This window comes from Cibotium barometz, chromosome 23 (assembly GCF_041138505.1).
Source record: "Cibotium barometz isolate CiBa-2024 chromosome 23, ASM4113850v1, whole genome shotgun sequence".
In the NCBI taxonomy this organism is placed as follows: domain Eukaryota; kingdom Viridiplantae; phylum Streptophyta; class Polypodiopsida; order Cyatheales; family Cibotiaceae; genus Cibotium; species Cibotium barometz.
The window spans coordinates 31,320,208-31,346,331 of NC_141068.1; positions in this window are offsets into that span (position 1 = coordinate 31,320,208).

A 26,124-nucleotide genomic window follows, 5' to 3' on the forward strand; every position below is an offset into this window, starting at 1 on the left:
GGGCATTAAAAGACCATATGGTTTTCCATGATAACGCTTTAACACATTGACAAACAATGCAAGTGGAAACAAAATTTCCTACATCTTTTTTCATGTTACGCCAATAGAAGTAAGCAGTCAAAGTAGAGAGTATGCCACAATGTCCTACGTACAATGGTGCATGCATTTCTTATAAAACAAGTTCTCTATAGGGTACATTAATGCATAACCTTTTTTCAAAGAATAGAAAACGATTAGCATAAGAGTAACTATTGAAAGGCAAGTAGTTGTTATGCATAATGTGTTCCAAGTATTTGAAAAATCAAGATCATGTTTTTAAGTGTCACACATAGCATCAGAAGATTGAATGCAAACAACATAAATGTTATTTATTGATGGTATGCAATTCAAAGCATCAACAACGTTAGCACGACCCAATTGATACTAAATCATAAGATGAAAGATTTGAATAAATGAGCCCCATTTAATATGATAGTCAAAGATCAACGGCTTACTAAGAAGGCATCTTATGCTCTATTGGTCGGTCTTTATCAAGAATTTTCAACCCATGAGATAGTGTTTTTACATGCAAAGAGAGCATGTGCTACGGCCAAAAGTTCCTTATCATAGGTATTGTAATTAAGCTCAGAGGGTTTTAACTTTTTACTCTCAAATGCCAAGGGATCACCATCTTGCATTAAAATAGCTCCTATACCGGATCCACTAACGCCAATGACAACTATGGAAAAGGGTCTAGCAGAATCAGGTAACTGTACAATACTAGGGCATGAGGCAAAATATGTTTGAGATTATCAAAAGACTTTTGCTGGAAAAAAGTTTTCTTTTTAAGTATTAAAGTCAAAGGTAAGGCAATGAGGAAAAAGTTTGCACAAATTTTCTATAAAAGCAGGAGAGTCCTAGAAAAGATCTAACGTCGTGGACATTTTTAGGAATGGACCATTCTCTAATAGTTACTATCTTCTTAGGACAACATGGATGCCATCAATGGAAACAATATGTCCAAGATATTCAATTTCAGTTTAAAAGAACTTTTGTCAAGGTTTGCATACAATTGGTTCTCTTTTAGAAGTCTTAAAAAAATTCTTAAATGATCCCCATGTTCTCAGAGTGATTGAAAACAAGAATGTTAAAAAAAAGACAATTATAGAATCTTGGTGATTTAAGAAGATTCTATTCATCATGCAAACAAATTTAGCTAGTGCATTCGTAAGGACAAAGGGCATTACTAGAAATTCATAGTGACCAAATTGAGTGTGAAATGTAGTTTATAAATGTCGAGAGAATCCATATGCACTTAATGATATCCTAATTTTAAATTAAGTTTACTAAAGACACTAGTACCTTTTAATTTTACTAAAGACATAGCAAATTGTCAACTCTAGGGATAGGGTAACGATTTTTTATGGTCACTTTATTTAATGCATGGTAATCTACGCACATTTGATAGGTATTGTTTTTCTTTTTGGACTAGCAAGATAGGGGCTCCAAATGGTGAACTACTAGGTCAAATTAAACCCTTATCGAGCAATTCCTTAATCTGACCATGAATTTCTTGTTTATAAGGATTTTGTATATAAGGTGCATGATGTGGTGGTTGACTATTTAGTATGAGTTCTATTTTGAGATCTTCCGGGGGGCAAGAGGGAGGTAAGCCAGGTGGATGATCATTAGCAAAAAAAAATCGTAAAAAGAATCAATAAACTATTGCTAATGTGCAATGAGTGTTTGATTGAATTTATCTACCTTTGTCACATAAATCATGTATCCATTGTTTTCCTTATGAAGTGCTCTTTTTTCTTAAGTGTGTGTAATCAATAGAAAAAGTTCAAGTGAAGAATCACTAGAAAGAGAAATCAATGCACCATTGTATAAATTGCATAGTGTAAATGTGGTAGTCGAATGCTAGGATTGTGTTAGTGTTGATGGAATGGCATTCTAAGAATAATATCTGTGGAGTGAAATGGTGCAATCAAGAATTTATGATGCTCTTTGTATGGCTCTATTTGAATTTTAAGACTTATAACTTCACGTGTACCATTATAACGAGCATCATCAAGGATGTGAGACCTTTCCATGCTTGTGCACCATCTATGGTCTTCTGCTTAATCTCCACATTGGTGGCCTCCCTCTGGATATGCGCAGCAACAACTTCAATGCTAACATTTGATGAGGCCATCACAAACAAAAAGAAGGAGGGTTTAGGTTGTTTTACTCTACTAATAAGGCTTAGTGGTATGGTGTATAACAAATTGCTTTGGAGCTTACCTCTATATTTATAGCAGTTGGGGGAGAGGTTCAACATTTGATGAGGCCATCACAAACAAAAAGAAGGAGGGTTTAGGTTGTTTTACTCTACTAATAAGGCTTAGTGGTATGGTGTATAACAAATTGCTTTGGAGCTTACCTCTATATTTATAGCAGATGGGGGAGAGGTTCAACACTCAAAATAAAAAACTATATTTGTATTTTTTAATGTTATTAATAAAGGTATATTTCCTCGAATTTCAGCACCACAATAAAAATGCATATTTTAAACTTGTTTGGGAAATAGCGAGTATGTATTTGAAGGAGATAGACATTGCATAATAGAACCCTCTACAATGAGGTGACATCCACAAAGGTTATCCCAAAATATCAAAGATCAACTGATTATCCTTGCATTTAAATGTGTAAATTAGGGTATATTCTCCTATGAGACAAGGCATTGTAAAGCTCAAGGTCAGATAGGATAGGTTGGTGGATGAACATATTCTTGCTCTGGCTTAAGCCTAGCATACGTAAATAAGTGAAGTACAAGTGCTTGCATGCAAGGTACGGCTTCTTCTTGGCTTCTCTATCTACAAAATCTAGACATGTACAAGATGGTTCGCCTTTCACATGCACATCATATTTTCCCACGTGTGCATCATCCCCATGCGATTCGATCTTGAAAACTTCATACTTGTGCTCCACTCTCTAAACTTCTTCTACCACTATAGATTTCATTTTCAAAGCGGCCTTTATTTTCTTGGCTTCTTCCTCTAATATTGACATACGATACGTGACTCTTATGCTATTTCGCATTTCTAACCCACCATCCTCTATGTTAGTAGTGGACCCATATGGTAGATCTTTTGAAGTTGCAGTTGTAAAGAACCTTGAAGCCCCACTGTTACGCGATGGGGTGGGCACAACACCTTCTGCATTCTTGCTCTCCACCTAGTATCCACCTTCCCACAATGAATATACCTCCTTGTTTGTGAGGTTTGTTCCTATAGCAATCGGCTATATCTTGGGTGGTGGATTGGGCTTTGGGTCTATGTTGTTATCCACAATATAGCAATGAAGCACGTGGTCAAGGAAAAACCACATCCATTGTTTAATGAGACCATTAGGGTGCTGTGATAGCCTTCAAAGGAAGGTGCAGGCACACCCTTAGTAGATCCCCGACTATGTGTTGCCCACACCTGTTACCCCCACGAGGTGTTCAGCTGCATGTGAACTTGCTACCAATGCATGTCCTTTAGATTTCCCATATTGCTTCATTCACCTTGCGCTCAATGACATTTCCCTTTGTGGCTTCTGTAGTTCTTTCTGGAGTTCTACTTGTATCATGTTATTTGAAATTGATCTTTTGTGGCCTCCCAGAATACTTGCGGCGGTCTCCTACATGTGTGTTGTACTCTGGTCAATACGTGACCTCATCATCAATATCAATTAACACCCTTGACGGTCTCTTGTGACATACACTTTCTTTGTCACCAGTGAGAGGGGTAGGTGCCCTGTACATAGGTGTTCCTTCAGTTGCCTGATTAACTATTCGAACCACTTGGGCAGGGCTTGTAGAGCACCGTTCTTTTAGTTTCTCCAAGCTTGGGACTCTCCCTATGTGCTTGGGACTCTCCCTATGTGCTTGCCTTGAGTGTAAGAGATTGCCTTTGTGCTTTGCAAAATTGCATTTGCCATATTAGTAGTACATGCATCGTAAAGAGAAATCTTGCATCTATATCCTTCCCCTGTTGGCCAACTTCCATGCTTGCTTTCTGGTAGGTTTGTTCTTGGGGTATTTGGACCATCATTACTTCTCTCTCCCAATGTGCTATGCACACTTCCTATTAGCTCAACCAAGAGTCCATTGCTGACAAATTCATGTCCATCACATAACCACTGCACCACCATTGATGTATCAATCAAGCCTCCACTGATGCAGCTTCACTGTTGTGGTAGGAGCTATGTGCCACTTCTCACACATTGCTTTGTGCTTTCCTTGAGACAACATAACACACACATACTTTGTTGTGTGGGCAACCATGCTTTGGTCCTAATGAAATAGGCAAGACCTTTCGCTCTCTGTCAAGACGTTGTTTTTCCACCATTGAACACATGTTGAATTTCATTCCAGTTTGCCTAAGCCTTGTCTGCCCCATGAAACCATAGAAATCTACCCTCTCACAGCCATGGTTGGCAATCACTTCATTAATGCATTCCTCAAAACATACATTGGGCCTCCATATCCTCCTCTTTCATTTCACATATCGCACTGGTGGACAAGATCCTGCATGTCACATGAAAATGATAATCATTTAAGAGGTTGTACAATTAGGTTTCTCTAACCACCTAAATACTCTACATTGGTAATTTTCTACCTTGGATCATATACATGACAAGCCATTGATGTTCGTTAGGTATGGTCAAACTATATCCACGCATGTCACACAGGTTGTTAGAGCCAGTCCGTTGCATTTGATTCACCAAATCCAACCCTGAAGCGGGTCTAATGGTGGACATCTTGAAAACATAGCACTTCTCACCTGAGGACCCTTAACCTGGGAACCTACTTACGTGGAAAAAGTCATAAGTGCACTCTCACTTCAGCTTCAGAAGTGCATCCAAGCCAAAACTCTCCTTTGAAGGCCCTTGCCGCGCTACAGGGATTGACCTCCGAAACCTAAAAAATAAATTGTTCAAATATTACAGTAGTGCATCTTATCTAGATTTTAATAACTATTTATTAACAAAAACCTAATTTCCCAACCAGATTAGCCTACCAACTGTCTCCCACTAGTGGTCCCATCTCCTCTGCAATGTTGATGAACTCTTGTTCCCCAACGAAAAGTGACGAACCAGTCCATTTGTACATATGGTAATTATGGGCTTCTACTATGGCAGGTGGTTACTTGGGACATTCACTGATCCCGAGGATGCAGTCTTAGATTGCTTTGTTGGTACTAGGTCCATGGCGAGAGCATGCAGGAGGACACTACAATGACATTGCATCAGTGTGGAGAGCAACGAGGTGTGCCTTAGTTCATGTCTGCCACTTGCCACCCACTATGCATGATGATTTGGGTAACCAGTTTTTCAGGGGTGAGGTCAGTGAGATTGTTCAACGAGAACAGCAGATGGATGCAGGGCCACCATATCCTCCAATCCTCCCAGTACCCACCATGAGCCCAACACAGTCTAGTGCTTTGTCATGACCACTTGGTGTTGCAATGGAGCCCCAATATCGACATGTCTTGCAATATACATCCCTCATAGGTCCATTTGCAGTTCCCTCATTGGGCACCATGACCTGATTTTGCAAGGCCACTTTTTCCATCCACACTTGCACCATTTGGTAGAGCTCCTTAACCCATACCACCTTGCTTCTTCCATCGGGGAGTCCGGCGTCCGTACTAATGTATTTCAGTAGCTTGTAATGTTTGAAATATATTGGTTTTAGACATTATTGTTGTTCACTCATATTATGACAATGGCTTTGTTTTTTGCTTCTTCTATGGCATAGATTTTTGAGAGCGATGATGCAATTGGAGTGAGATCTCAACAACACGAGAGAGAGAGAGAGAGAGAGAGAGAGAGAGAGAGAGAGAGAGAGAGTGATCGAGACATTAAAATAATAACAATTGTGCTTAAAGTAGTTTTTCTTATGCTTAAAATAAGATTTCTAGTGCTTGAAAAAGTAACTTTTTATTCCTTTTAAAGCTATAAAAATAGTAGAGATTGCCATGTTCTTCTAGACACATCCCACACCACTGTCCACTTATATCTTCATATTGCAATAGAGTCCTTGTGAACTCTATGGTTATGGCTTCATCTAGTAATCCCTCTAATACTACTACGTTTACAACCATCTTAAGTAAAGCTCTTCAATATTCATGCAACTCAAAGAAAAGGAACCCAGATTGGATGCTGTTTTGGAGGCATGGACAACAACGTCTGAAGTAAATGAGCTCTACAAGAAGCTAAAAACATGCCAAGTGGTAGACCTTGCAGAGACAAGAACATACTAGAGGTGAAAGCAGCTTCAACCGTTGGGATATGGAGAGCTTTTGGCATCATTGAAGAGGCAAAGGAGGATCCTCTAAGAGTTGAAGTTTCTACCTTCATTCGCAAGTTAGGGTAGATGGAAAAGGCGATGATGATAGTTGAGGCCCAAAATGCTTTCATATGGTATCTTTGTAAAGAAGTACAAATGATCATGTCATGTTGTAGGTATTTGTCATGTAATGTTGTGGCCTTGTAAGTTTTCTAGGGAATATAAAATGGAAGTTTAAGATCATAATATGGTGACTTTGTAAACAAGTTGCAATGGTAGTTGTAACTTGATATGCATTGATAGTTGTAAATGAGTTGCAATGTGTATAGTGGTCTTATATCCATCCACTCCTCTCTTCTACTATCACCATGAGTCGTAATGTGTGAGACAATAGAGGGAAGGAAGTGTAGAGAGAGAAACCGCTCGCCTAAACACCAAAAAGCGCTCGCTCAAAAATGCTCGCCAAAAAAATATACCCCTCGTGTGCAAACCTACAAAATCTATTGTGGATAGGTGTAACCACATCCCTCACAAGCTTTGTAGATGAGCCTGATGCCCTGCCCATGCTGAAAGCCTAACATCTGATATAAAACAAGGAACTTAAAATCTATAAAAATATTTTTTTAAGTTTTTGAGATAAACACACAAGTTTAGCATTGTTAGCCTAACATAGCTTTGTGTAACATTATTTAACAGTGCATTTCATGCATTTATTTAATCATGCATTTCCTCAAACAATAAAATAATGAAATTGCATGTGCTACTACATAGTATAGATTGGGCGCAACCTTTGATTTACATTATTAGAAGTTGCATTCTCTCTCCAACACATAGACAACACTTATTAAATTCTCTCTCTCTCTCTCTCTCTCTCTCTCTCTCTCTCTCTCTCTCTCTCTCTCTCTCTCTCTCATACACACATATAAACTTCTAGGTTTTGTTTGCATGTTTGGTTTGTAGCACAAGTAGTTTTTCTCTCTCTAAAACACACACACACACACACACACATGCAAATTTGGTTTGCATGATATCCACATGGGAGGAGAGTGCCATTCAACTAAGATTATAAGCAACCCATTTACAAAAAATCAAATTGCCATGAAAAGGTAAAGTATAAAGTGATAGAGGTAATGGGAAATACCTAGAAAAATTTGGTGGAGCGTGTGCTTGTTGTGTGATGATCCAGGATGGGCTGAGCTTTTTTCAAGTGTACTATAGGCAATGGGTTAATAGAGGGAGGCTATAGGCAATGGGTTAGCAAAGGAAATGGATTTGGGTGGGCGAAATGGTCACTTGCCTAAATTAAAAAAATTTAGTTCAAAGATAAGTTATGGAACCTTATCTAGTAGGAGTAATGATACCACTCTTCTCATTTTAAATTTTTTAAATAAAAGAACATATGAATAATATGTACTATGGGTACTATATTAGTTTCAATCACAAGAATTGTATTTTTAACCATATTGCACAAATAATGTTCCACCCTAGCATGCTTTCACCCTTAAACATTTTTGTTTAGGGATAGAGGTATGGAAAGAGTCAAATAGAATCTTCATTTCTCAACAAAAATATACAAGAGAAATTTTGAAGGCATTTGGCATGGCCGAGTGTAAGACAATGGTTACACCCATGGAGGTTGATATGAAGCTTTCTATTGAAGGTGTTTCTCCACTAATGGATATGAAGCAGTACAAGAAGTTAGTGGGGAGTTTGATCTTCCTATGTAATACATAGCTTGATGTCATCTTTGCAGTTGGTGTCCTGAGTATATTCTTAAATCTGCCCCAAGAGAACCATTAGAAGGCTTGGATGCACGTGTTAAAATATATCAAAGGTACCATTGGAGATGGCATCACTTCCTTGATTGGATTTTGTGTGTCAGATTGGGTAAGAGATTGTGATAGCATGAAATTTGTTTCTAGTTTATTGGGTCTAGAATTACATCCGAAGATCAGCAAAGAAGTAACCTATAGTGACACTTTCTTCTACAAAGGCTAGAAAGAATGCTTTGCTTCATGTGAAGCAAAGTGGTTGAGAATCTTAGGAGACATGGGTGTTAGTTAAAAGGGAGTGACGATGTTTGACAATCAAAGTTGCATGGCTATCACCAAGAACCCGGTGTTTCATGCTTACACTAAGCACATTGAGATACAATATCATTATGTGCATGAGCTAATTATGGATAGAGAATGAAGCTTGTCTATTTCTCGACAACAGAGAATTATACATACATTTTCAAAAAGGCTATGGGGAGAGATTTGCCTGGAGTGCCATCTTCATTGACTTAGCATTGGACTAGAGGTAGTTCACTACGAGTGGACATTGAGGGGTGTTGGAAAAGCATTTACTCAATGCTCCACCCTCCTGATATTTTTTCAAGTGATGGATGACTCTATTTTGTAAGGCCCCCCTTTATGATGAGTAGCCCCATTGTGGTGATGACTACCCGGGCACTTGGCAGTTCCTAGTTTAGACACTCAATGGTGGCCAAATGTGGCCAGATGGTTAGCAGGTGGAGATTATCCGTATTAGTAAGTGTTGGTGGACACACTATTATCGGATTTGTAGGGCCATTTTAAGAGTCCAAACGGTCTCAGATGGTTGTGGGAGCTGCACGAATTCCTTGTGGGACATTGTTATAATCTAATATGGTACTATTTGGATGATGTGGTCGGTTTGCCATTTTGAACCAAGTCATGGGTTTGCCGACATGGTCGACCTACATCCTTACCAACCCTAGGTACTATATATAGACTAGTTTTATAGTCATAGTTTATCATCAAGTTCATTGTGTTCAAGCGCTCTTGCAAAGCAAGATATCCTCCGTCCAGAGAGTCTGTCTAGATTTCCAATAAATCTCCGTACTCTTGAGAATGCTTTTTTGGCACATGTGAGGGTGAGGGGGCCATGTGAGGAGAGAAAAGATGTGGGGAAAGCAAGGCTCATTAAATGCTAGCCTATAAATGACCTTCTTGCAAGCTTTTTGGGCATATCTCTTCCTCACTTTTGTAAATTCGAGTTCATCTTTTTCCACCTCCTCTTGGGCTCATCCTCTTCATCAAATTTAAGCAAGTTAAGCTCTCAAACTTGCCTCACATATGTGTTAATCAAAACCTGATGATGAATTCACATAGCAATACCTTATTGTGGTCAATGTTTCTCTTCCAACTAGCTGCAATTGTTAAGCTTGTTGCTACCCCATCCCCCCTCCACCCAACTCAAGAAAGGTAAGGCTCATTCTCTTCCCCCCTCAATTTCTAAAATTGCTATGGTGTCCATTTATGTTTGTAGGGTCTATTTATAGCTTGATTAAGCTACCAAAGAGAGGCAGATTTTAGCACCTACCACTTCATGCATGATCCATAGTCCCTCCCTTGGGTACCCTTTATGGCATGGTTGGCTTATCCTTTAATCTAATTAAAATCTATGGCTTGCCAATGGTACCCAATGGTGGCCATTGTAATGGGCAATGTGATGGAATGAAGCTCTTAAAATGTAGTTATTTTCTAATTTTTCCATTAAAAAGAATGCACATAACATTAAAAAGAATGCCCAAAACATTTAGAGATGTCCAAGATGATGGAGAATGCTTTGACTAGAGTTTATATTAAGCATGTGGTCATTCAAATAGGATTTTAGGATTATTTTTCAAGGTATTAGAGTCTTTTTCATGGATTAAGTTTATGCCATGGGTTTATGTGGTATTTCTTAACCAAAGTAGTCTCATAAACTAAGTAGAGGATGTTTTTGATTTACAATTGATTTAGAAGATGTTTTTCATTCAAGATATAGAGTGTGGGGTGGTCTTAGACCAATAAAGAAACCCCCGCACTACATTATTTACTTGATTTGATGCCCAAATAACCCTCATGTTCATGGTTTGCTCACTATATTGAGTTTGGGCATTTATATTTGATGTTAGGCTAATGTTGGGTACTCATCTTTGTTGGTAACCCACTTTACTTGATGTTTGGGCACTCATAAAGGATGTTAGATATATTCTACTAATTTTGGGATTTCCCACTTAATGTTAGCTCACATTATTTATTTTTGGCACTCAGGTTCACATTGTTTGTTGTTGGTGACTCATGTTGATGGTTGGCTCACTCTATTGAAGTTGGGCACATTTATATTTGATTTAGGCTAATGTTGGGTACTTATCTTTGCTATATTAACCCACTTTACTTGATAATTGGGAACTCATAAAAGATGTTAGGTTCATTCTATTATTGTTGGGATTCCCACTTGTTGATGGTGGCTTACATTATTTACTTTTGAGCATTGTTTTGATGCTTTGCTCACTCTATTGAAGGTAGACATTTATATTTGATGATGCTAATGTTGGATACTCATCTTTGTTATTAACTCTGATTGGGCACTCATAAAATATGTTAGGTTTGTTCTATTGATGTTGGGTTGTCCCACTTGATGTTAACTCACATTACTTGTTGGTAGGCACTTATGGGCTTACTCTCGCTTGAAGTTGGCCATTTATATTTGATGATTAAGATAATGTTGGGCACTCATTTTTTGTTAAACCACTTTATTTGATACTGAATACTCATAGATGATGTAGGCTCACTCTCTTAAAGTTGGCCATTTATATTTGATGATTAGGATAGTGTTGGGCACTCATTTTTGTTGTTAAACCACTTTATTTGATGATCAGGCACATAAATGATGTAGGCTCATTCCATTTGATGTTGGAGTCTTCTTCTTGTTGATGTTAGATCACATTCTTTGTTAGCTTGGTGCAGAGAGAGCAAGAGTACGACTAATGGTTGGGTGAGAGATAGTGATGGTGACAAGCTGGATAATCAGCACATTAATAGAGGTTTAACAAGAGGATTACAAGGAATACACATTGGTCATAATTATACTATAATGTTATTTCTTTTTATAGGAGAGACCCCCCTTTACAAGCATATGCTATCGCCACATATGCCATATGCCAAACATGATGCCAAGTATCCATAACTAATAGGTGTCACTTTGGCACACATCATTGCTTACATAATATCCTTCTAAGAGTTTGTTGCCACATAAAAGAACTTGCACACACTAGCAGTTTTTTCCACACAACACAACTCACACACTAGTAGTTCTTCACATACATTGGAACTGCTTAATTTAAGGCCTAAGCTTAATCCTAGTTTACAAAACCACCAAGAAATTATATTTTCCCACATCATTAATCACTATTAATATTTATCATTCCCTACCATAGTGATAATGTGGCTAGAAATCCTAGTCATCATTGACTAGGCTTTATTTTTCTTATGGCTTGCTGCTTCTTGTTAGAGGTAGAAGTAGCAGATTTGGCAAAGTCTTCATCAGCTTTTAGCTTTGCAAAGTCTTCATTAACTTTTAGGTTTGCAAGTTTCTTCCAGCACTCTTTGATGTAGTGCCCTGGCTTGTGGTGTGGCTAGTAGTAATGACAATTTTATTTCTTCTTCTTGGTGTCTTCATGTGACGAGTCCACTTTGCCTTTATCCTTAGAGAAGAAGGCTTAGTCTCTTCTACTTGCATCATCCTTGGATCTATTCTTCCTTTTCTACTCCTTATGGATAAGTAATCTAACCACCTCCTCATCCGATCTCACCTTGAAGCTTCAATGGAATGAATCTTCTTTTCATGGGCATATATGTAGAGTCTATATGTAGAGATAATCCAAACGATTAGCATTTGATGTATGAAAACCCAAGTGTATTCTTCAATGCAAAGGAGTTCTTTAATCCATGTTGGTTGTATTCCCAAAAGCTTCAATACAAAGGGGGTGGTTTAACACCATCATATTCCATACTTACATAGCCCCCTCATGTATGAATACATAGATAGCCCCCTCGAATGCATTTGAGGACCTATGTGAATGTGTCAATTTATGTTTGTGAAAGAGTCAAGAGGGTATTGCCCTATCTAGTCTACATGCATACTACCCCTAATAGTGTCCCATCCTTTGATAGTTTTTAAAAGTGATGTCAAGAAGCTCGTACACAAAGGTGCCAAAGCATGCATGACAAAAGAAATTCGTTGTTATTGCAGATTTAGATTCCTTGAAAAAAATAATCCCCTCTCTAGAGGATTTTTGGAATACATATGGATATTTTGGGTTTTTTATGTTCTTGGAGGAAAAGAACTAAGTTTTTTAATAAATTTTAATTAAAACGACCATGTGGATATTCACTAGGGTCCAACCAAACCCAAGAGTAACCACTATTCCACTGCACCAAACAATGGAGAAACAATCATAAGAAGGTCGAACACATGGCTATGGCCAACCAACCAAGCCACACACACAAGCACACTAATAACCACACACACAATGTGAACATCACACCATAGTGTGAGCACAACACTATAAGGCACATAGGAGCCCAACTATTGGTGGCCGATCAGCCCATCTGGCCGCCACCAAGGTTCCTCCCTTCAGTAACAAGCTCATCATGAGTTGGATGTTCTTGTTTTGTAATAGTTTTAAAATAGTTTCTTCAAAAAATAGGTAGTACCCATATGTATAGGAGAAAAAGGGGATACTCCCCGATTTGGTGTATGCTTGTGAGTGTGCTAATGTTTGAAAAAGGTCGTCTTCGAGGATAGACATCTCTCACAACTACTCTAGGTTACATAGTTATGTCTCTCTTGTTACTACTATGAAGGAAATATAAAAGAACAACATGGGGGGAAAGTTAAAGACGGTCATGACAAGATAACAGAGGTACATGCAAAACAAGAAAAGGCTTTGTTTGTTCTCAAGCAAGAAGAAGAGAAAATGAAGAAACAAAACATCAGAGTACAAGAAGATAAAATTGAAGAAATAACCCTAGGAGATGAGGAAGAGCCTAGGATAGTCAAAGAGCTAGTGCAAAAATGAGTCAGGAATTTAAGGAAAAACTTTTGGAGTGATTGAAATCCTACAAAGATGTATTTACTTGGAACTACACTGATATGAAGGGAATTGATCCCAGCTTCTATCAGCACAAAGTTAATCTAAAAGAGAATGCAATTCGAATAAGGCAGAGTAGGTACAGGATGAATCCCAATTATGCCAAGCAAGTTAAAGAAGAGATAGATAAGCTCTTAAGGGTGGGATTCATCTACCTAATAGACAAAGGAAAATGGCTATCACCTATAGTCATTTTCCCTGCTGAATGCCTCTACAATATTAGATCCATTCCCTCTACCATTCATAGACTCACTATTGGATGTTGTGGCAGAACATGAGATACATTCATTTATGGATGAATTCAATGGTTATAATCAGGTCCTCATGGATCCAGAAGATAAAGAAAAAATAGCACTTGTGACCGAACGGGGTGCATTCGCCTCTAATGTGATGACCTTCAAACTGAAGAATGCTCTAGCTACATTCCAAATAATGGTGCAAGAAATATTCTATAAGTATTTGACCACCTTCATGAGGGTGTTTGTGGATGACTTCAGTGTGTTTGGGAAAAAAGAAGATCACATAAAGCACTTAATGATGTGTCTGGAAGAATGCAGAACAACCAAACTAATTCTTAACCCAGCTAAGTGTTCCTTTGCAATCATAAGTGGATCCTTGTTGGGACACATAGTGTCCACAGCAAGGACTAGCAATGGACACAATGAAAGTCGAAATCATAGTGAAGCTACAACCACCTAAGAATAACAAGGAATTGCTAGATTCTAAGGATTAATCAAGTGGCATGGTAGGTTCATGAGTTTTTTAGCAAATGTAGCAATACCTTTGTACACTCTAACTGTGAAGGATGTGGACTATGTCTAGTCAAGAGCATGTCAGGAGGCATTCTGGAATCTAAAACGGATGTTGTCTTTAGTATCGATTCTCCAACAACCAAACTTTAAGCTAGTGTTCCACATTTTCATGGATGCCTCCGACTTGGCCATAGGAAGTGCCTTAATACAAGAATCACATGAAGGATGGTTTAGACCAATGTATTATGTAAGCAAAAGATTGTCTAAAAAGCAAAAAGGAAATTTTCCACCACGGACAAGAAGTCACTAGGAACAATTACTCAATCAAGAAATTCAAGCATTATCTATTGGGGAATGTTTTTGAATTTCATGTGGATCATAAGGCACTCTTGTATCTGGTAAACAAGCCATACTTAGTAGGAAAGCTAGCCAAATGAATGCTATTAGAGAAGGAGTTTGAGTTCACAATTAAATACAAGAAATAAACATGCAGTGGCAGATTTCCTATCTAAATTGGAGTCCGAAGAAGCTCCAGATGGGGTGGAGAATGATTTTCCAAATGCACACCTCTTCATCATAATTAGAGAAAAACCAAGTTGGTATGAATGGCTACAATTCCTCTCCGACTTGTCTTTTCTAGAGTACATGATGTCAAGATATCAAAGGAAAAATCTGACCCTCCAAAGCAAGTCATTCATGGTGGTGGTAGGATAGTTATACAAAATGGGCATAAACCAGATTTTGAGAAGATGAGTTCTTGAACATGAACAACAAACTGTGCTAGCAAAGGCACATCGAGGAATTAGTGGAGGAGACCACTTTTTGGAGAATTCACAGGAAGGAAAGTGTTCCAAGCAGGACTATGGTGGGCCAACATCATTAAAATATGCCCACACATTTGCAAAGGAGTGTGACATGTGCCAAAGTCTAGGGCAACCAAATGATTCGGATAGAATGCCTCCTCAGAGCCCTACACTACCACTCAAGCCATTCCAAAAATGGGGCTTGGAATTTGTAGGCCCACTTAAGCAACAGCCTCAAAGGATAGGAAACAAGTACATATTGGTTTCCACATATTATTGCACAAAGTGGGTGAAAGCAAAAGCTCTAAAATACTGCAACGCATCATCAATAGCAAAAATTTTGTACAAAACAATCATGAGACAAGATTCAGATGTCTAATTGAGATAGTTAGTGACCAAGGAAGCCATTTCCTCAATGAAGTGATCAAGAGGCTGACAGAGCAACACATGGTAATACACAAAAACAATTAATAACCTGTTATCCACAGGCCAATGGATAAGCAGAATCCACAAATAGGATCCTAAAAGGAATCTTGATCAAGATAGTGAATGAGAATAGGACAGATTAGACACCAAATTTCACTCTACATTGTGGGCATTCAAGACAACCTCTATAAGAATGCAATATGACTCACATCATTCAGCATGGTATATGGGCTGGAAGTAGTGGTACCTATGGAATTCCTAACGCAAAGTCTCAGAATTGCCATGGCAGAAAGGTTAACCCCAAAAGAATCAAAAAGCATGCAGAGTGGCCAGAGAAGATGGGCTTGAAGGAATTTTTCTCTAGCCATTCTGTACAAAGAAGCAGACAAGCATGCAGAATGGCTAGAGAAGATGGGCTTGAAGGAATTTTTAAAGCTACCCTAGGAAGAGTTATAGCACAAATTCAAGACAAGAGACAACTGAAGCAGCTTTCAACACTCCAATATCATCACACTGCCCCTCAGGGGAGAAAAAGGAGTTCACACCCATGTATGTATCAAAAGTATTCCACTTGCTGGCAGAGGAAGAGGTCAAAATCAAGCCAGTAGAAGATGAAGATCTCGTCTCACAGAGTTTAGCCTGTTGGAAGTTAAGGTAAAGAAACAAGTCACACCACTTACACACCCAATATGAAATTGCCTTTTTCTCAGCATCAGCTATCTTTAAAACAATTATTTAATGAAAATATTGTGTCACTGATTACAATCCTCAAAATCTCCGGTTGAATCCTTATTTCCAATCATTCCTTCATCGGTGTACCTATGGCATCATTGGCACCAGAACGCTCACCACCTGTTCACTCAGGGGAGGGGGGGGGCCTTTTTCGATAGTTCCTAGCTCATAGTAACCAGCAATATATTCACATATCAAAATGGAATCTCCGTTGAAGATCAGCAAGATCAAGTAACGGATCCATATAAAAGAGCCATGGACTCATCCGTTTTGAGGACCAGCAAGGTCAACCAACCAGATCCATTCTTGAATTCAGAAAACAACTCTTACTCCTTGTTCCAATATCTTCCCCGACATATGTGTGGGTATCTTCGGCAACCCAGAGCACAAGCACCGTATGGTCAGCACCCTCTAGGATCCTTCGCAAGTCACCTAGCGCTTCACTCATAGGCCGCTTTTTCCTTGGTCCCTCATCCACTATACCGGAAGCTCACCATTTAAATCAAACCAAGGCTGGTCAAGACCTCGGCCGACCTTACTATGCGAGACGTTCTCCGTTGACTCTCCGTCCTCACAGTAGTTACAACTTTAATAGATAGGTCTCCACGACCTCATTCACAAGACGATCAAAATGCGTCCCCAGCATTCTTGACATAAAACAGTCATTTAAAAACAGATTTCACATACAAATACAGTTCCAATAATATTTCTATTTTTTCTCATCACTCCACATCCTTTCACATTAGTCCCCATCTTTTCTCACCCATAATTTTTTTTTCTTCATCGATCCCTATCACATCATATCATTCCCACATCAAATCACATCCAATTGCATCATCCACACATCAATCCACATCATCCATACATCCATCCACATCAATCCACATTATCCACACATCCATCCACATCTTCCATACATCCATCCACATCAATCCACATGTCAATCCACATCATCCATACATTCATCCACATCAATCCACATTATCCACACATCAATCCACATCATCCATACATCCATCAATCCACATTATCCACACATCAATCCACATCATCCATACATCCATTCACGTCAATCCACATTACCCACACATCAATCCATATCATCCATACATCCATCCATCCATCCACATCAATCCACATTATCCACTCATCCATCCACATCAATCCACATGTCAATCCACATTATCCACTCATCCATCCACATCAATCCACATTACCCACACATCAATCCACATCATCCATACATCCATCCACATTATCCACATCAATCCACATTATCCACTCATCCATCCACATCAACACACCCTATTCACTTGTATATTTCAACACTAACCAAGCAAACTAATTCTAGAATTTTCCAGATCAGTTTGGTCAATTTTTGACCATTTTTAGGTCAGTTTAGCTTACTTTTTGGATCGAGTTGAAGCAAGAGAGAGGAGAGATAAAAATATCTCATTATTTGTGAGTTTAAAACTCAACCACACATGTAAAATAGGCGCCTCCTTCATGAGGGGAATTCCCCCACACTGAGGTGTAAAAAATGCATCATTTCTTCTAAATATCTCTTCTTTTTTAACTAATAAGCTTGTCCTTAGTCAACTCTTCATCTTATGTGAGTATTTACTCATTTTTGGGGGGATTTCCTTTTATTCTTCAATTTATCTCCTCCCTACATTTGGATTAATCTAAATGGTCCATAGGAACCTTAATTCAAAAATTTCAGAAAATATGGACCCTTAGGCTAAGGTCCTTTTTACCTGATTTCAATTTATTCCAATTGCACACTAGAAATTTCTTTTTGAATATCTATTTTAGGGGAAACCATTTTAGACACTAGGAGGATTTTTATATCAAAAAATATCTCAATTTTGAATTATCTCCCTCTAGATATTTTCTCTCTTTAGACCAAAACAGGGTAAAACAAGATCTTTCTTTTATTTCAGAGAGGGGAATAATTATAAGATCAGAAGGGTAGGTTCTTACACCTGCACACCTCAAAAGCCGGAGGGAGGAATCTTACACTACTGACCGAGAGACTGGAGTAATAGCAGAAAATCTCCATGCAAGAAACCTCCACTTGGATCTCAAATATCATGGGAATTCCTCTTTTTGCATAAAATAAATTTACCAAAAATTTCTCTTTTACCATTTAATTACTTGGATCTCAAATATCATGGGAATTTCTCTTTTTGCATAAAAGAAATTTACTAAAAATTACTCTTTTCTTATTTCCCATGATTATGATGAAAATCATTCTTTTTGCATAGGATGTCCAATCCTAAAATATTGTAGGAAGTCCTCTTTTAGCATTATGCATTAAAATAAGATATATATTATTTTTTAAAAATTTTACCATAGCTTCGCTGCTATTACTGATAATTCTCAATTTTTTTTCTAAAAGAATAAAAGCTTGTAATGAAAATATGATATTAGTTCCTCTTTTATGCTTAAAATCAAACTCTGAATTTAAATCATAATTTTAACCATAAAATTAAACATAACTATGATTATCTCACTAGATTAAGCTAATTTCAATGTTCCTCTTTTCCCAAATTGTTAGGATAATCCATTTCTCATTTAGAATGAATTAGAGTAGTTTTCAACTACTCATAAATAATCTAAAAGAATTTACCATTATAAAATCATGAGAATATCATTTTCTTAATCTCTAGCTTATCAAGCCTAGAATTTTAGCTTTGAATTAAGAGACTATTATTGAGAACCATCCTTTTCCAAGGGATTTAGCCATTGAGATGGCTATTCTTTTAGAGAGAGAGATTTACTTAAAGAAAGCATTACAATTTAAGCATAAAGGTTAACTTAATGCTAATTAAACATTAAAAAACTTAGGAAAAGCTTGATTTGAATTAAAACAATTATTTTGAAAGCTTCTCAAACTTGAGAGGGGTTGAGAAGAAGAAAGTTATTGAGAAAATAAAAAAAACCATAAAATTTAATTTTACTCCCAAGTTTGGCTTGATTCTCTAATTGCAGTGAAGCCCCCGACCAATCAATTGGTCCACCAAGAGGAGAAGAGCAACTCCAAGAGTTGTTGTAGAGAGAGAGAGAGAGAGAGAGAGAGAGAGAGAGAGAGAGAGAGAGAGAGAGAGAGAGAGAGAGAGAGAGAGAGAGAGCTCCAAGCTCCCAAGAGAGAGAAAAATTTAAGGGATAATAGAAAATATGATTATTTTAATATAATATTAACATGGTATAGCTCCAATATTTAATTACAAATGATTGAGAGTCTATTTATAGGTTAGGGAGGCCACTAACCAAGTCCAACTAGGTTCTAGAATTTTCCAGGTTCAATTTGACTCAATTTGGACAAGATTTGGACCAGTTTGGCTCCCTTTTTTATTTGGTTTGATCCAGGAGAGAGGAGAGATAAAAATATCATAATTTTTTTAATTAAAAACCCTTCCACACATGTGAAAGAGGTGCCTACCTCAAGAGTCCCCCTTTCCTTACCAAGGTGTCAAAAATGCATCATTATTCTAAAATATCTCATTTTTTTAGTAATATCTCATAATTTTTAACTAAAAAATCTTGTACTCAGTCAACTCTTCATCTTATGTGAGCATTTACTCATTTTTGGGTGTTTTCTTTTATTCTTTTGGATTTATCTCATCCCAACACTTGGATTAATCCAATTGGCTCATTGGAACCTTAATTGGACCATAATCCAAATTTTTTTAAAAATGTAGACCCTTAGGCTAAGGTCCCTAATACCATTTTCAATTAATTCCTAATGCACATTGGAAAGTTCATTTTGAACTTTTGTTTCAGGAAAATCCGTTTTAGACACTAGGAGGATTTTTATATCCAAAGATATCTCAATTTTGGATTATCTCTCTCTAGACATTTTCTCTCTCTAGGCCAAAACAGGGTAAAACAAGATCTTTCTTCTATTTCAGAGAGGGGAATAATTACAAGAACAGAAGGGGAGGTTCTTACACCTTTACACCTCAAAAGCTAGAGGGAGGAATCTTACATATAAACTAATGTTGGTAGCATGTTACCCATAATCTCACCAACTCAGCCAGTGGTGGCAGAAGTGTGGAGCTATCCCCGAGGTGGGTTAGCTTGATATCTCAATGGCCCCCCTCGAGCTCAGCTCTACACACTACACTCCAAGCTCCTAACCTTATGGTGTTTCTCTATACCTAATCCCTTCGTGAAGATATTAACCACCTAATTCTCTATGCTTACATATATTAGATCCACATCACCACCTAATTCTCTATTCTTACACATATTAGATCCACATCACCACCTAATTCTCTATTCTTACACATATTAAATCCACATTCGCTAGAACCTTTTACATCACAAAATGATCACACACCTCAATGTGCCTTGTCCTAGCATGATAGACAAGGTAACTGGCCAACTGTATGCTACTCATGCTATCATAGTATATGACAATAGCCCACAAGATCACCCATATCATCAAGTTGCTTATTATGAAACCAAAGCTACCTCACAAGCTACTATAGCAGTACCCCTATACTATGCCTCTATACTTCACAAGGTAGCTATCGGCTATCTCTTACTACTCCAACTCACAGAAGCACTCCCAAAAGAAAATATAAAGCTGCTAGTAGGTCTCTTGTCTAAGACACTACTAGCCCAATTAGCACTTGTATACCCATGTTGTATCTCTCTTATAGCCTCATAGAAATGTCCATAATCAATAGTGAACGTTATATATCTGAGAATCCATCTAGCCACATCCAAGTGTATCTTCATGGGGGGGCTGCATACACTAACTCACAAGTTCAACAACATAACTCAAATCTAGCCTAGTAATGGTCATATAGATCAAGCTACCCACTATGCGCTTGTACATAGTGATGGGGTCCTCCAACAGCTCACTTGTATCTATGTGGAAAGCTTAGTGTTTTTCTCTAATGGTATTGAAATAGACTTACAGCATGTCATACCATACTTGGACAAAATGTCTAAGCCATATTGCCTCTATAATAGTAAAATGTCATCAAATGATCTCATTAACTCTATGCCAGGAGAATATTACAGCTCAACTAGATCTTTTATCTCAAAATTCTACTTCAAAAGAATCAATTCATCATGTATGTCAGCATCACTCTCACCAGTGATATTCAAGGCATCCACATAAATTACTAACAACATGATCTCTTTATCCGTCTCTTTTTCACATAAACTGAAAAATATGCATTGAATATCTAAAATTCAATGGTAACAAGATACTCCTTGATCTTGTTTAACCATGCTCTAGGTGCCTACTTCAAGCCATAAAAGGCTTTGTGTAGCCTATACATAAAATATGGATGTGCATTGCTCTTATAACTTGGTGCTTGTTGTGCAAATCACCATCCAACAACACATTCTTTACACCCATGTGATGTAAATTCCAACCCTTCATTATAGCCATAGTAATGACAACTCTCATGGTTGCCATTCTTGGTCTTATACATAGTCAAATATCATATGTCTATGCTCTTGTCTTATACATAGTCAATGTCATATGTCTATGGTCTTGTCTTATACATAAGTTATGCTTGACCTTGTACACACCCAATTTCCTTCTTATCCTCAGGCACTAATTACCGTATCTCATTTGTATCCAATGTTACCACCCATTACCATGGCATCTTCCCATTTTTTATTTCCAATTGCCTACTCAAAACAAGCAGGCTCTACCTCCTATATTTCTTTAATCATGTAAGCATAGTGATAGACTATACATCCATCATATCTCAACCTGTCCCAACAACAAGGTATCTAACCCAAGTAGACATATGTTCACCTGGATCACTATCAAGTGGCCTCAAAATAGATGTGGTTTTCCATGCACACCAGGCTAATGGAATGCCGAGATCCTCATCAAGGCTCTACTCGAAGCCACTATAGCCACAATCCATATAAGAGTAACCTACTGAGACAGATCAGGCACAAAAGGTTATCTACCTTTTTCTTCCCTTTGTGTGATACATGTGTACCAGCACCTATAGTATTATGAGATGATGTATCTATATTCCTTGCATATTGTTAGATCAAAGAGCTAGGAGAAGGGTCGTGAGCCTATGGTGGGTGAAGTAGCATCCTCATAGAGAGAGAGAGAGAGAGAGAGAGAGAGAGAGAGAGATGTGATTACTCAAGTGAGAGAGCAATTGCATGACTTAATGATTGCTCGCTTCATATGAAATCATCACAAGTACATGTTTTTGTAGGCTATAAGCCTTATATTTTGACCCTTAGAAATCTCACACACATTGGATTAAAGACAAATGGCAAACCTATCCTATCCTCCTATAAGGGAGGACAGGATAGGTTTGCCATGTGTCTTATCTTTTGACCCTTAGAAATCCCACACACACACTGGATGAAAGACACATGGCAAACCTATCCTATCCTCCTATAAGGGTGTTTTCACACCCTGGATGAAAGACACATGGCAAACCTATCCTATCCTCCTATAAGGGTGTTTTCACACCCTTAAAAAAGGGTGTTCACACCTCCTAAGCCTTAAAAACAAAACAAATCCCCCTTCGGAGTGAAGAAGTTGTTTAACGTACATACCTTAAATAGTCAAGGTGATATAGACTCTGGACTACACTATGTGCTCAACAAAGACACAATGGAACGAATACCTGAACTCTCATGTCAGTCAATATCTACAATAACACTTGTCCCATATGCAAACATGGATGTTGCCTTCATCTCAGGCATGTTAACATCCAAAGAAAATATCATGCCATTTATGTTACCCTTTACAACCAAGCAACAATGGTTTTTGAAGTCTTCCACAAAGCACCCTTGAGGATTAAACCTCACTTACAGACCCAGCTCAACCATCTGTCCAATAGAAACCAGGTTTTTTGTAATATTAGGAACATGAATCACATACTTCATTTAGCCATCCTACATAGATAATGGTACTTTACCAACATGCCCAATAGAAACCAGGTTTTTTGTAATATTAGCAACATGAATTACATACTTCATTTAGCCATCCTGCATAGATAATGGTACTTTACCAACATGCCCAATGGGATACATAGTTATCACATGTTTTCACATACCCTAGTTTTTTCATTTTCTACAGATCTAAAAACCACTCACCACCATGAGTGGTTTATAGATAGTCATCACATGTTTTTGGTTTATAGATAGTCATCACATGTTTTCACATACCCTGGTTTTTTCATTTTCTACACTTTACCAACCGTGAGTAATGGCACTTTCCCAACAAATGCAATGGGGTGCGTAGTGTCATCACATAAGCGCTACACTTTACTATTCAAATGAGTGATGCTAGAGTGCCAAGTCACCTAGCCAAGTTATCCCACATGAGCTATCATAGCTTTGTTGTACTCTCCTCATATAAAAGAGGACCATTTCAAGTAATGCAAAATGTAGCAAGCTCTCAAGCCTCTCTATGAGTACAAGTCTCAATCATGTAACCTAATTGTGCTTGAGTCTTAAGCTAGCTTAGTTCATTCATTATGTTTGTTATTAGGTATCACCCATCCTATCTTAGCTTAGCACTAATCACATGTTAATTAGATTAGGATTAGGATCTAATTAGATAGTTGATTATCATTAGGATCTAATTAGATAGTTGATTATCATTAGGGAGATTCATCCATGAATTTTAACATGTATTAGAGCCAGGTTTCTCCCTCTTGAGCCTCTCATTAGCACTTCTCTAACATTAGTCTTCCCTAATCATATCATTAGGAATCTTAATCTTCATCTTATCCATCTTTCCTTTTTTATGGCCAACATTGACTTGCTAATTTCTCCCTAATCTCTCCAGAATTTGCAAAATCCTTCAAGCCAACTCTTCCCCTCCTAAAGGCGCCCACTCTCACCATTGCAATCAATCAATTTCAATGGACATCACGTGGCAACTACCGTTTTTTTGCAAACTAGTATTTCGTGCCATTCCGCCTCTACACTTCGAATTGAAGCAAATGCTCGTAGATAGGCTTAGATCATAGTATAAGCATTCCACATCTTGAATCTTGTGAGCATTGATACAGTATACGACGCAGGAGAGCCCAAAAACCAGTCACTACATAATTGCATAGATCTGCCGTTTTTCGTGGTTTTGAGCTCATTGGCTTAGTCAAGTCTTTGCTCCTAGCCAAGGGAAATAAGCTTTGCTAAAAATACCCTTCAATGGTAGCTTCCACAACCTCAATTGAAGCCTCCAAAATTCGGGCTACTAATCATTTATGATTTAGCACTAATTACCATCATTAGTGTTGTATTACCAGAAATTAATCTGAATCAAAGGCAAAATTTAAAAATTAGAGTGCTATTCCATTGTGGGAAACTTTTGTTGCATCAAAATTCATCTCAACCACTTGCATTACTCAAAATTAAGTGAATTTTCATCGCATTGGGTTTATCTCTAGTTTGCAAATCACTTGTAAAAGGGTAAGACATTGCCTGAGCACTAAAATCAAGGCTCAAGGTAAGACCCCCTTCCAATCATGGAGCATGTAAAAGTCGTCTCGAGATTTAATTGGTATGGTTTTTTTAGGAGCTTAGGGAACGTCCCTTATGGGGAAAATAAATTTGGTAGTGAAGTACTGCTCAAACTCTTGGTCGTCTTAAATTTGTTGTGATGAATTTTCACAAGCAACCAAGATTATGTGACATGATTCTAGGGTTACCCTATATGAGAGAAGCTAGATTGGTCCGTGACTAGGATATGGATAATATCAACCTTAGAAAGAAGGAAGAAACTGTCAAGGTGAACTTAAGAACTTGGGAGATCCACCCCATGGTTGGGGGGTTCCTAGCACTACATCTAGGACTACATCAACCAATGTATGCCACACCTATTGTCACTCTTTGGAAGATGAGCACTATGAGATAGATTATGCACCATTACTTGAACCTAACATACCATCTATGAGATTTTCCTGGAAAATTATAATTCACACCACTATTTATGCTTGGAGTAGTTGAACAATTTAAGTTCACATAAATTTCTATGTAAACAGAATGTGGGGGAGAGGGAGGGCTTGAGTTCCTTGCAAGAAACCACACACACACACACACACACACACAAGAGAGTGCAAGACATGAGAGAGAGATGGATGGCTGAATTTTCTCCTATCTTCTTCTCTTCTCTACAACCATATAATTAAAAGATAAGGGTACATACATAAAGGGAAAGTACTCTCCTACAACAACAGCATACAAAAAATGGTCGATCTATAGTATGAACCCGACTATATGAGTTGGCGCTATAGCTATGCAATAACTCTAGTACTCCAAAGTGGCTATCACATAGCCTGTCATCCACTGGTAGCATATCAACCATAATCTCACCAACCTGGCTAGTGCCATAAGTGTGGAAGCTATCATCCATGCGGGTCATTAATGTCCACCATAGCACTAGTTAAGCTCGATATCTTAACACTCCCCCTTGAGCTCAACTCCACACACTGCACTCCAAGTAGGCTCCTAAACTTGTGGAGCTTCTCTATGCCTAATTCCTTCGTGAAGATGTCATCCATGTGATCCTCTATGCTGACATATACCAAATCTACATCACCTCTACTAGAACCTTTTCCCCTCCCCCAAGGTATAGTGCACATCAATGTGCTTCGTTCTAGCATGGTACATTGGGTTACTAGCCAACTTTATGCTACTCATGTTGTCACAATAAATGACAACTACCCTATCCACGAGAGCTCGCCCATATCACTAATTAGCTTTTGAAACCAAGCTACCATAGTAGTAGCAGCACCCGTGTACTCTACCTCTATGATTTGACAAGGCAACTATTTGCTGCCTCTTACTCCTCCAACTCACAGCACCACTCCTAAATGAGAACATAAAACCACTGGTAAATCTCATGTCTACAACACTATTAGTCGAATCAGCATCTATGTACCCATATAGCTGTATCTGTATACCAATCTCATAGAACAATCCATAATCAACTGTAGACTTTATGTACCTGAGAATCCGTCTAGCCGCATCTAAGTGTGGCTTCCTAGGAGACTACATAAACTAACTCACAAGTCCAACAACATAGCTCAAGTCTGGCCTAGTAATGGTCATGTAGATCAACCTACCCACTATGCACCTGTACGTAGTGGGGTCCTCCAAAAGATCACCTATATTTGCGGAAAGCTTTGTGTTCTACTCCAATGGCACTGAAAT